The sequence below is a fragment of the Schistocerca gregaria genome, chromosome X (genome assembly GCF_023897955.1).
Source record: "Schistocerca gregaria isolate iqSchGreg1 chromosome X, iqSchGreg1.2, whole genome shotgun sequence".
NCBI lineage: Eukaryota > Metazoa > Arthropoda > Insecta > Orthoptera > Acrididae > Schistocerca > Schistocerca gregaria.
This window is the reverse complement of record NC_064931.1, coordinates 155,036,998-155,047,756: the sequence shown is the minus strand read 5'-3', so window position 1 is coordinate 155,047,756 and position 10,759 is coordinate 155,036,998. Positions and strand designations below refer to the sequence as shown.

The 10,759-nt window shown below is 39.0% G+C and overlaps 1 protein-coding gene across 3 annotated transcripts in view; it reads left to right on the top strand.

The window, feature by feature from the left end:
* Positions 1-5,574: 5,574 nt before the first annotated feature.
* Positions 5,575-10,759, top strand: part of LOC126297785 (regulator of nonsense transcripts 2-like) — a 199,061-nt gene continuing 193,876 nt past the window's right edge. Inside the window, exons 1-2 of one of the 3 annotated variants that reach the window (XM_049988982.1) lie at positions 5,575-5,707; positions 7,067-7,112. The gene's annotated coding sequence lies outside the window, so the exon portion shown is untranslated. The remainder of the gene's footprint in view (positions 5,708-7,066; positions 7,113-10,759) is intronic. The other 2 variants (XM_049988981.1, XM_049988980.1) reach the window with 2 other exon arrangements.

Below are 10,759 nucleotides of genomic sequence, written 5' to 3'. Positions count from 1 at the left end.
TGACCGTTTGTGGGTGGACCCAGAGGCGCCGCTCGCGGCCTACCTGGCGCGCTGGCCGTGGGGGTGTGCTGGCACCGCTGGTCGCTTGACGTCAGCCGTCCAGGGAGCTGCCGATGGAGCGGGCTCAGCCGGCCGCGCGTATGTCAGCTGCGCTCTGAAGTTTCGCTGTGTGAGCATGGAGAAATCAGTTGGACACACTTGCATGACTGTAATGTCTGAAATAAAGAGTCATTTTCCAGGTATTTACATAAGGCTATGTCCGTCGCGTGTATGGAGAGTGTGTGACGTAAGCGGGGCGGCGGCGCAGCGATTGTAAAGGTATAACGCGCGCGCGAGTGTGAGTCAATTAGCAGGCGTTCTAATGCGGTCCAAACGTGGTGTTATATAGTTATGGCGGATTGCACTGTCGAGCAAACTTTACCGCCAAAAGTGTAGCACTGCGTTCTCGCTCGCACAGTGACACGTTGTGGATCGTGAGCAGTCAGCATGGACAGGTTTGAAGGTGCCGAGGAAAACAACTTTGGTAGCGAACCGTCGACCGTTGTGTGATTCAGCTGCGAGGCACACAATTTTGGCGGGAAACGTGCGGAGGCGACGAATGCACATTGTGAGCGGACAAGGAGCCGCTGTGATGTCAAACTCGGTAAGTTCCAACGTGTCCAGCGAAAACATCTTTACGACGTGGGAGCGATCGCTGGGTTCGCCCCCCGCTCTTGTGGCCGGCCGCCTAACGTGACAGGCGTAGGCAGTGTCTTCACACGCTGAACAGAGGGTGGCGAGGATTTGAACTGATTCGGTTGGAGCGCGGACGTCGTGGTGACTGCACTGCGATATCAAAGATGTGTGTGATGTGTTGGAGAACAAGTGATGACCGTGATGCTTGAAATAAAGTTTTCAGTCCCTTCCCCCTTGCAAAATCAAAGGACGTGAATTACGTTACTATAAGTGCAGTTTGTTATTTGACTCGATTATGATAGGCTGCCAGTGAAAAAAGATAAGTGCCGGAGAAAGCTCGTACATGTGATCAATTATGGTGTTGGGATTTGAACTTGTGATAGTTTTTTGTTATGGGTGTAAGAAAAATGGCTTTCTCACCGGAAAATCGGGCATCTTGAATAAATAATAAATGATAGTAATAAAGAGTAGTACAGTTTTCGAGAGAATATCGTGCTGGAATGTGAATTTGGCGCAATTTTCTAGTGGTGGTAGGCCTATAATAATAAATGATAATGAATGATAATAAATGAAAATGAATGATAATGAATGTTAATAAATAATAATAAACAAAAGTAAGGTTTTGCAGCCATTATCGTGTTGGAATTTGATTTTGGGGGGAATTTTCTAGTGGAGGCTAGTCAATAATAGTCTATAAAAATAAATGATAATAAACAATAATAAATGATAATGAATGTTAGTAAATGATAATAATAATAAAGACGAGTACAGTCTTTGCATGCATTATCCTGTTGGAATTCAAACTTCCCGCCATTTTTTCTTCTGGAGGCTTAGGTTAGTGGACATAGCACTATTGGGCTATTTTGCCGCCAAAATTCAAACTTCCCGCCATTTTTTTTTTTGAAGTTAGGTTAGTGGACGTAGCACAATTGGCCTATTCTCTCGCCAAAATCCGCCATCTTGGATGACGTCATGCGATGTTGCCAAGTCTACATACCGCCATCTTCAATGACGTCGTCACCGCCATCTTGAATAAATTTGGCAACAATGCAGCATGTCATGTCGCGGAGGTTGTCCCACTACTCCCAGTGGATGGGCCACTGCACATGTATCCGTTTTTCCTTGCATCCCAGACATGTCGTGGGGTCAGCAGCAGGTGGTCTTTACTCTCCCCATACTCCAGCTCCTAAAACAGAAGTCGCAGTGATGTGACCAAGTTGTTTACCTTTCTATACCTTAGCCTTCAGCCTAGTTCAGTTTATGGCCAGCTACAGTGGGCTCGGAGGAAGGACCACCTTACCCATACACCTTTTTCTCCACACCCTAATAAACCCTGCAGTCCCCGTTGCATTCCCACTGTCATCCCCTGGCCTATCTGTCCACAAGTCTTCACAATGTTTGGAGCAAGTCACCTTGGGCCCATAATGCCTAACTGTAGTTGCTGTCATATGCATTACTGAATTCCCCTCTCCCCCCCCCCCCCCCATTTCTACTGCGATTCATCAATGGGAAATATGGAAAACAGCTAATGAGGCCACCTCTCAGTAGTGTTCCGTACTCTGGAGCTGTGGGGTTAAAACTCGAATGTTCATACAGTGATTTTAAAGTAAATAAAGTAGATTGTTTGCTTAAAACGCCTCTCCGTTTATTAAGAATGGACAAGAAGCTGGAAATCAATCGGTTAGGTGCATATCAACCAAAAGATTTCTTGATGTCTTAACTTGGTGGAAAGAAGAAGAGAACTTTCTGAAACAGTAAATTCTGTAAAAAGTCTTAGTTAATGGTGGGTGAAGAGAAACAAAAACTATTTTGTTTGTGTTTTTTGTTACCTGGAGCAAAGAATTGTGGACAACATTTATCTCTATGGATCTAAAGTATTTAAAGGGATGAATTAAGAAGCATGAAGAAAGTAGAAAATGCTTGTAAATACAAAATGTTTGGCACAATTAACATATCTGCTCAGATTAATTCAGTGTATAAAATGTCATTTCAGAAATATAATGAATTAGTTACCAAGAAGAATTAAACAGAATAGTGGAGTGCTTAATGTTTTGTAGAGTTCATTGGCTAGCACTAAGATCTTACAATGAAAACCGGGAATTAATGAACTGTTGGAATTTCTTAGATTTGCTATCTCTTCTTGGAAATCTTGACAGCATGTTAGATAACCACTTATGCAGTTTTAGTACTTCCGTATGTAAATATGTATCACACATGATACAAAATTAATTTTTAGATGTATGTATCTAGTTTACATTGAAGACAGATTAAAGACATTAATGCTGCCACTATTGTCTCTGAGCAGCAGATGAAGCAACAGAAATCACGACAAAATAAGAGATATTATATGCATAAGTGAATCTGTAATTACAATGCGCTAGATTAAGGGGAAGAAACCTGTTGAAAGATTCCTTTCCTTTAAAAATGTTAAAGATAAGACGGCAAGTGGGCTTAGTGAGGTTCAGAAAGGAAGTCTTTAAATGTTCAAGAAAAACTCATTGCTCAGGCATATAATGGGGCCCCAGTAATAAGTGGTAGTCATGGTGGTGTACAAACTCTGATGCAGAGTACTTTCCCATATGCCAAGTATGTCCACTATTATGAGCACCAAATGAATTTGGTCATTCAAAAAGTTTGTTGTATAAACGTGAAGTCTGTTAAGTTGATCTTTGCAAATATTTCTGGGTTTATAATGTTTCTCTTCATCACCTAAGAGAAGTAGTTTGTTACAAACACTGCAACAGGAGAATTACTTCAGTCACTTCAACTAGATGGAACTTCTAGTGTCACATAGTAACTAATGTTAAAGAAAATAAATTACACTTATTGTAATGTTTTGATAAGAGTGAGGAAGAAGAGAAGTATTTTCTATAAGCAATTTACTTCACAGTCCAAACTTTTTATGCCTTATAAATTTTTCCTATGAGATTATGAAACATTACTTTTTAAATTTTTTCTACAAGGTTAAGAAACATTATTTTGTATAACACAGTTCAGGTATAGATTGCAAATGCCATTACTATATCCAATGCATTATGTCACCTTGAGTCAGATGGTTCTGAAATAGGAGAGAACATGTAAAGGCATCGAGTTTATGAATGTTTTCCTCCTTCAAGAAAACGTCCCAAATAAAGCACTGAACCTAATCTGACAGCAGATGCCAAGGAAAGGTGTGACATTGTGACCAACCAACGAAAGGAAGATTCCAAATCTCTCGTGTATTCAGTAGCTTCAAAATTGCTGATCTAAAAATGTTTGCTTCTTTCAGAGAACATTTCCCAGCCACTTTATCCAATATATTTTCACTGAGTTAAAGCTCCTTTATTTGCCATGATAAATTGGAAAATGAACTGTCACTGAAACTTCCTGGCAGATTAAAACTGTGATTTTATTCGTTTCATCTGCTCAGGGCGGACGTCGCAAGACACCCGTTTCAGTTCCTTGTTGATCCGTTAACTCAGTTTTATTATTAAAGAGAGCCGCTAACCCTCTGACCGAACACGCTGAGCTACCGTGGCGGCAAAGACATCCGTTGAAGTTGATCGTTGATTCCTTTACTCAGTTTTTTTATCACAGAGGGCGAGTAGGCGTCTGACCAGACACGCTGAGCTACCGTGCTGGCACTAACTGGGCTACCCAAGCATGACTCGCACCCTTTCCTCACAGCTTTACTTCCACCAGTACCTTGCCTCCTACCTTCCGAGCTTCACAGCAGCTCTCCTGCGAACCTTGCACGACTAACATTCCTGGAAGAAAGGATATTGCGGAAACATGGCTTAGCCTGTGGGATGTTTCCAGAATGAGATTTTCACTCTGCAGCTGGCAAGTGCCGCAAAAGGCAAAGGTCCCGAGTTCGAGTCTCGGTCTGGCACACAGTTTTAATCTGCCAGGAAGTTTCATATCAGCACACACTCCGCTACAGTGTGAAACTCTCATTCTGGGAACTGTCAGTGATTTCTACCAAAAATATGCTTAAAGACATTGAATCAGTTTGTGAACTGTTCACCTTTCTTGTGGAACATTCCTTTGAAGAATCGTTCACTCAACAGCACAAAACATTGCAAATCTCACAAACTACACCTTTTTCGCCAGCAGAAGCAGAGCGTGGTTTCAGCACTTTAAAAAGAATTAAAACCTTCGCCAGGGACTGTATGGGTCAGGAAAGATTGGTTTTTGTCCCATTCATAAGGAGGAAATCAGTGAAATTCCAAACTTCAAAAACAGAATAATTGACATGTTTCCCAGTCAGAAGAACAGGCATACACAACTACTGTATAAGTAATCTGCCAGGATAGTGACCGCATTAGTTAACGTGTTAGTTGGGTAAAATAAGCGTGAAATCACTCTAGGCATTATTTTCCCCAGAGTTTTTGTCCTCGGCCGTAAGGAGAAAGCCAGGAGGATCCTTTACATGCTCCCTGGTGTATTTCCAAGTTGAAAGAAGGTACATACTTCCTCTGAGAGTTACACGACTTTTCTTGTTACACAGAGTACGGAAATACCACTAGAATAAGTATGAACATGAGCAGAAGTTTACCAACTCTGATTAAACCGCACCAACGAAAGTGATCACGAGCCGCCACTGGAAGGAAAATATATTATCGAGTACTACAGTCTCTGTTGTGCGTTTCTGTTAACTCATGGAAAAACGTTACGAACTTTTGCACCAACCCAATAGAATAGATGTAGAAGCTAGGAAGTACGAGGTTACAGTGTGCAAAAAGCGTAGCTTCATATTCAAGAGTTTCCCATTTCAGAACTTTAGAATTTTGTGTACAAGGAAACCAATAAATTAAAGCAGTAAACAATAGAGTTATACAATTATTATATGATAACTGAAAAAGGAACGTTTTGGTGTAAAAGAGATGTCACAGTATGTGCGCTCAGCGCTTGTTGACTATCTTTGACCGACGTCTGTTTAGTGTTTGGTGTTTGACTGTTTGGTTTGATCAAGACGAAAACAGTTGTGTGAAGTTTGTATTGGAATGTTTGTAGTTACGCATGTGAGAAGCATTCGTGTTATTAAAGACTGGTAAGTGCAGATGTGGAGTACTGAATTCGTTACGGTTGCCGTAATCGTAGTGTACTCACTTAATGTATCAAACAACTTGTGGCGTGGGAGAATGCTGTCCAAACATAATTTTGTGTTTTGCCCATATGCACAAGTCGCTTCTTGTAGTGGCATGGAGAAAACGAACACGGCACATTTGTCGAGCGTGCGTAGAAACCTCTGTTGTGTAGATACTTCGTTGTATACTGCATGGTCACAGTACTTACAGTTTTCTTTAAAATCGCATATTTGGAAGTTCGTTGTAGTATTCACGGAATCATGAAAGGTACAAATTTGGAAAATAGTTTGGAGATCGCCAGAAGATATCCAATACAATCATCAATTAACCAGTTCGAATACATTTTGGTTTTACACAGCCCTTTGATGAAATACACCCTTATTGACAGACACAGAGTACCACATTGTGCAATGTTAAGTAATGTTAGGTGGTTAAATGTGCCATTTATACATTTCGTGTATTACAGTACTGGATTAGTCATTGTAACGGAAAACTTTGTTTTTTCAGTAATATTTGCTCCATTGTGTTATAGTGTTATAAATCTAGAAGAAAGTTAAAAGCAAGAAAGTAGTAAACTTCGCCAAAGTGTTTTCGAAATTGTGCAATTACTATGTAATTTGAAGTGGTGGCACACAGTAGAACTGCATAAAATCCATCCCTGTATTAAATTTTTGATCGGACCCGCAGGAAATACAAACTTCATATTAATCACCACAGGTGATTGATCAGGTTGTTCCATATTGTTTTCACTCAGGATAAAACCAATATGGAAGAAATATATTTCCCCCTTCTCCTTTCTCAGAATTAAATGAAATTGTCCTTTACAGATAGTATAAACCAGGTATAAAAGACCAGCAGATTTACATTTACCTTGATCCAGTTCGCTATCATCAAGGGAACCATCTTACATCTCAACATTTGTGATTCTACGTAATGCAAAGAGAACTTCCAAGATAAAAATGTTGTTTGACTTTTTTTAAATATACGATCAAATATTTATAATAGAAACTTTGTTCTGCCTTTTAAATATCTTGCCGTCCATTCGGAAAGAATAGTTGCTTGATCAATGTAATTAAATTTTCCTTAGGAGGTGTGGAAAATTGACTAAATATCCAAAACATCCACACGTTTCTATTTCTGAAGTTCCCAAAGTGCAAGTCAGAAGTAAACAGAAATGACATGCACTTGGTGCTAATGCTGCACTTGTTGCTAAGTCTTATGTGAAAATTGTTGTTATAAATATTGAATCACAGTACATTGTTACTCACCACACTGAGCAGCAGATGGTCACATTTAAAAGTAGACTGTTGGGTGTTTTTCAGCTATTGGAGAAAGTCCATCAGATGAATAAACTTTCACACCAATGTGGTGAGTAGCAATCTTATCCTAATTCCTACTATCCCAAATTTTCCATTATTTATTCTCCGATGTTGTTAGTTTTCATATTTAAGCACGTTCTCATATCTGTAGTGTCACTGGAGAGAGCACATTTACTTTGTTTCGGTGACAACACAAATAAATTTACATAAGTATCGTTTTTAATAACATAAGTTGGATACACCCACATTTTTTCACATCTTCCTCCATGTAAAGCAAGTGAAAATATTTTATCATATAGTCACAACATTGGTGCAACTAAGAGAAAAGTGATGCAGTCTTTCAGTTTGCAGTACAATGTATGTGAACATTGGTAGCCCGCTGATGCTGTCCTTGGATAACAAATTATTTGTAAAACTGCTAACTCAGCCTCAAACCAATATAATGTAATGGAAAATATATAAATAAGGAAGAGTACACCTGTACTTTTTGCTTCTGATCAGCTGCTGGAATTTGTCAGAACCATTAAATATGCAGGTTGATTTAAAGTGTGATGATATCTAGTTGTGGAGAAAGTAGATGCTGGATTGAATTTCGGTGGAAGAATACCAAGAATCCACAAAGGGTGTTGCTTGCATAACTTTTACCTGTTGTTGTTGTTATTGGTCTGTATTTAAGCATATAACTGCTACTGGCGCCATTTCATTTACATACATAAATCTGCAAATTTTGAGGAAGATATGACAATTGCCATCATAATGTAATAAACACTCACACACATTAAAATTTTAATTACAAATCCATCTGTTTGTGGCTGTTTTGGATTTTCTTAAGTCAGGCAGCTGGATGTCAACCTGCTGTTTTAATATGTGTGATGTTGAAGAGCAGACTGTTAATATTTATGGTTTTGTTGATTGTCCTTTGTGTTCACTGAACAGTGTTGAATGCTGAGGAATATAACTGTTGATTTTTTTTTTAATATGAGGTATAAAAATCCAAAGGTACTTAAATTTTTTTGTCTCCAGATGAATCTCTGTTTAACAGTTTATTCCATGCATTGTTTGCTACTGGATTAATGTGATATTGGTACACTTATCTTTTGCTGCACACTCTATATAACTTAGTAGGAGTGCAGCTATGTTTTTAGATGGCCTACATGGCTTAAATATGCCTAAAATGAAAATGTCACTTCAGAACTAAAATTTGGAGAGACCATATTGGTTGCAGTTGTAGTTACTGTGGAATTTAACAGGAAAGATGTTCTTGACAAACTGGTACATTGATGTGATGGGGAATATAAATGATCAGCTGGAGATTAGCAAGGAGAAAATGTAAAGAGTAGCATAAAGTACAGTGATCAAAATTAATGTGGTGGGTTGGAGGTAGCTAATGGAAATGAGCATTTGGTGTCATTGGCCGGGAGGCCCCTTACAGGGCAGGTCCGGCCGCCTTGGCACAGGTCGTATTACATTCGATGCCACATTGAGTGACCTGCGCGCTAGATGGGGATGAAATAATGATGAAGACGATGACACAAGAGCCAGACTCTGAGCAGAGAAAATCCCCGACCCAGCCGGAAATCGAACCCGGGCCCTTTACGACGGCAGTCCGTCATGCTGACCATTCAGCTATTGGGGCGGATGAGGTGATTAATGAAATTTAAAAAGTAATGTTACAATAGAAGGCCAAAACAATAAGAAACGAGACTCTTTCTGTTGAAACGTATACTGGAATGATGACAATCTGTAAAGTAGTGAAATGCGAATGGAATGAGTAAATTATTTGAGGAACTGTGTGGAACATTGTACGGAGTAACAAAAAGTTAATACCAGGTAGATGTCAGGGGATTGCCTAAAGTTGAGAGTCCACCCTTGCTCTTGGACCTGTGATGTCATCCAGATGGCAGACACCCATATTTCAGGTGTACGCAGTATAGCATCCACATCACTTATTACACCAGCAAAATGCACAAATGACAGGTGAAATATTTAACTCTAGCAATAAAATGAAACTAACAGAACAACCATGGGAAGTACATGGTTTTAGGTGGGGTCTAACCAAATATATAAAAACAAGAATCACAGTATCATTCCAAAACAAATATTAAATGAAAAATGATGCCCTCAAAATTCTTAACAATTGACCAAAGCAAAATAATGCAAAAAAGACGTCATTGGTATCTAAATTTTGCTTGTCTTACATAGCTCAAACAAAGCTAGTGACACCAGCAACCCACCCACAAATCGGGTGACCCGACGACAGGAGGAAAAACGTATACTCTGGAGTCGATTTCTACCTGTGCGTGCTGTGAAAGGTTGGAACAGTCAGGAAATATGTTACAGCACAATGAGTGTCCACTGTTTATTGATTTTCTCTCTCTACTTGATCTCAAAACTTTGTGGGAATAGTATGGTACACGGAGTTTGTATATGAGATAGGACATACGTCTAACAACTATTAAATCTTCTAATGAAGTGAGTGAGTTTGGTTAGGGTGGCAGCAGTACATGATTGCTACAGGATGCATTTTAGTATTTACTATTGATAAGCTTTTGTTAGATTTAAACATCTGTTAAATAAAATGATATTAAGGATTTGTATTGCATCCTGAGAATATTGTAAAAATTTTATGAATGACCAAATCTGTTCTGTATGAAGTAGGAATGAATTTATGCATTACAGAGTTTATATTAGTGTGTTTTAAGCCATTGCACTCCAATTTAAAGGATTAACATGCATTATATTGAGTTACATTTAAAGGTTAGGGTTTCATTACTTGGATCTATGTCAGTATTGTCCAAGGTCTGCTGTTAGTGGCGGGATTATTGAGCTTGGTCATGGCAAAGATTTCGTGCAAAAATCCATGCAGGTATGGTGTACGAGAGGTTTTTTTCGCATTACAATAATAGTAATGACGTTGGCAGTGTATATGTGAAAAAATTCAATGCAAGCAGAGTTCCATGTAACTTGAGTTATTATGGGGAAAGGAGTGTTTAAAATGGATAAAATGATATGAAGCATAGATTTTGATAGCTGGGTTATAGTTACAAATTTGAATTGAAATATCCCGTTCGAAGTATTTGCAAGGAAATAGAAGTCAACACGCAAAAATATGATGTGGGGCGGAAAAGGAGTGAAGATATTGGACTTGAGGAAAATGATTAAGTTTTTGGAGAAATTTACAGCTCAATTTGAACATAAGGGGCTTCACTTGTGAACTTCAACCAAATAGAAGCCATTAACTCCATGACTCAAAGAAAGGTGACATAACCGAAAACTGTCTGTTCTCAGGGTCATCACGCAGTTGTGTATGATCTGTGAGCATTTAATTGGTGAAAATGAAATGTAAGAATGGGTGGATGATGCAAAATACTTAGCAGCTGAAGGTCCTTTGCATTAAGTAGCTAACATAGTGGCTAATAAAAGTGACATCTGGACTTGCATTCAGGAGGAGCATAATTCAAATTTTGATTTACATTTTCTGTGGTTTCCCTAATTTTATTGACACAAATGCAGGTTGGTTCCTTTAAAAATGATATAGAAGATTTCTACCCTCATTATGGTCCTATCCACTCTTGTGCTCTGTGCCTATGATCCCTTCCTTAGTCAGTGGGACTTTGAATCGGGATCATCCATCCGTTTTTATTTTGTTAGTTTATGTAGTCATCAGACGCTTCACGTCTTTCATACCAAACAGTA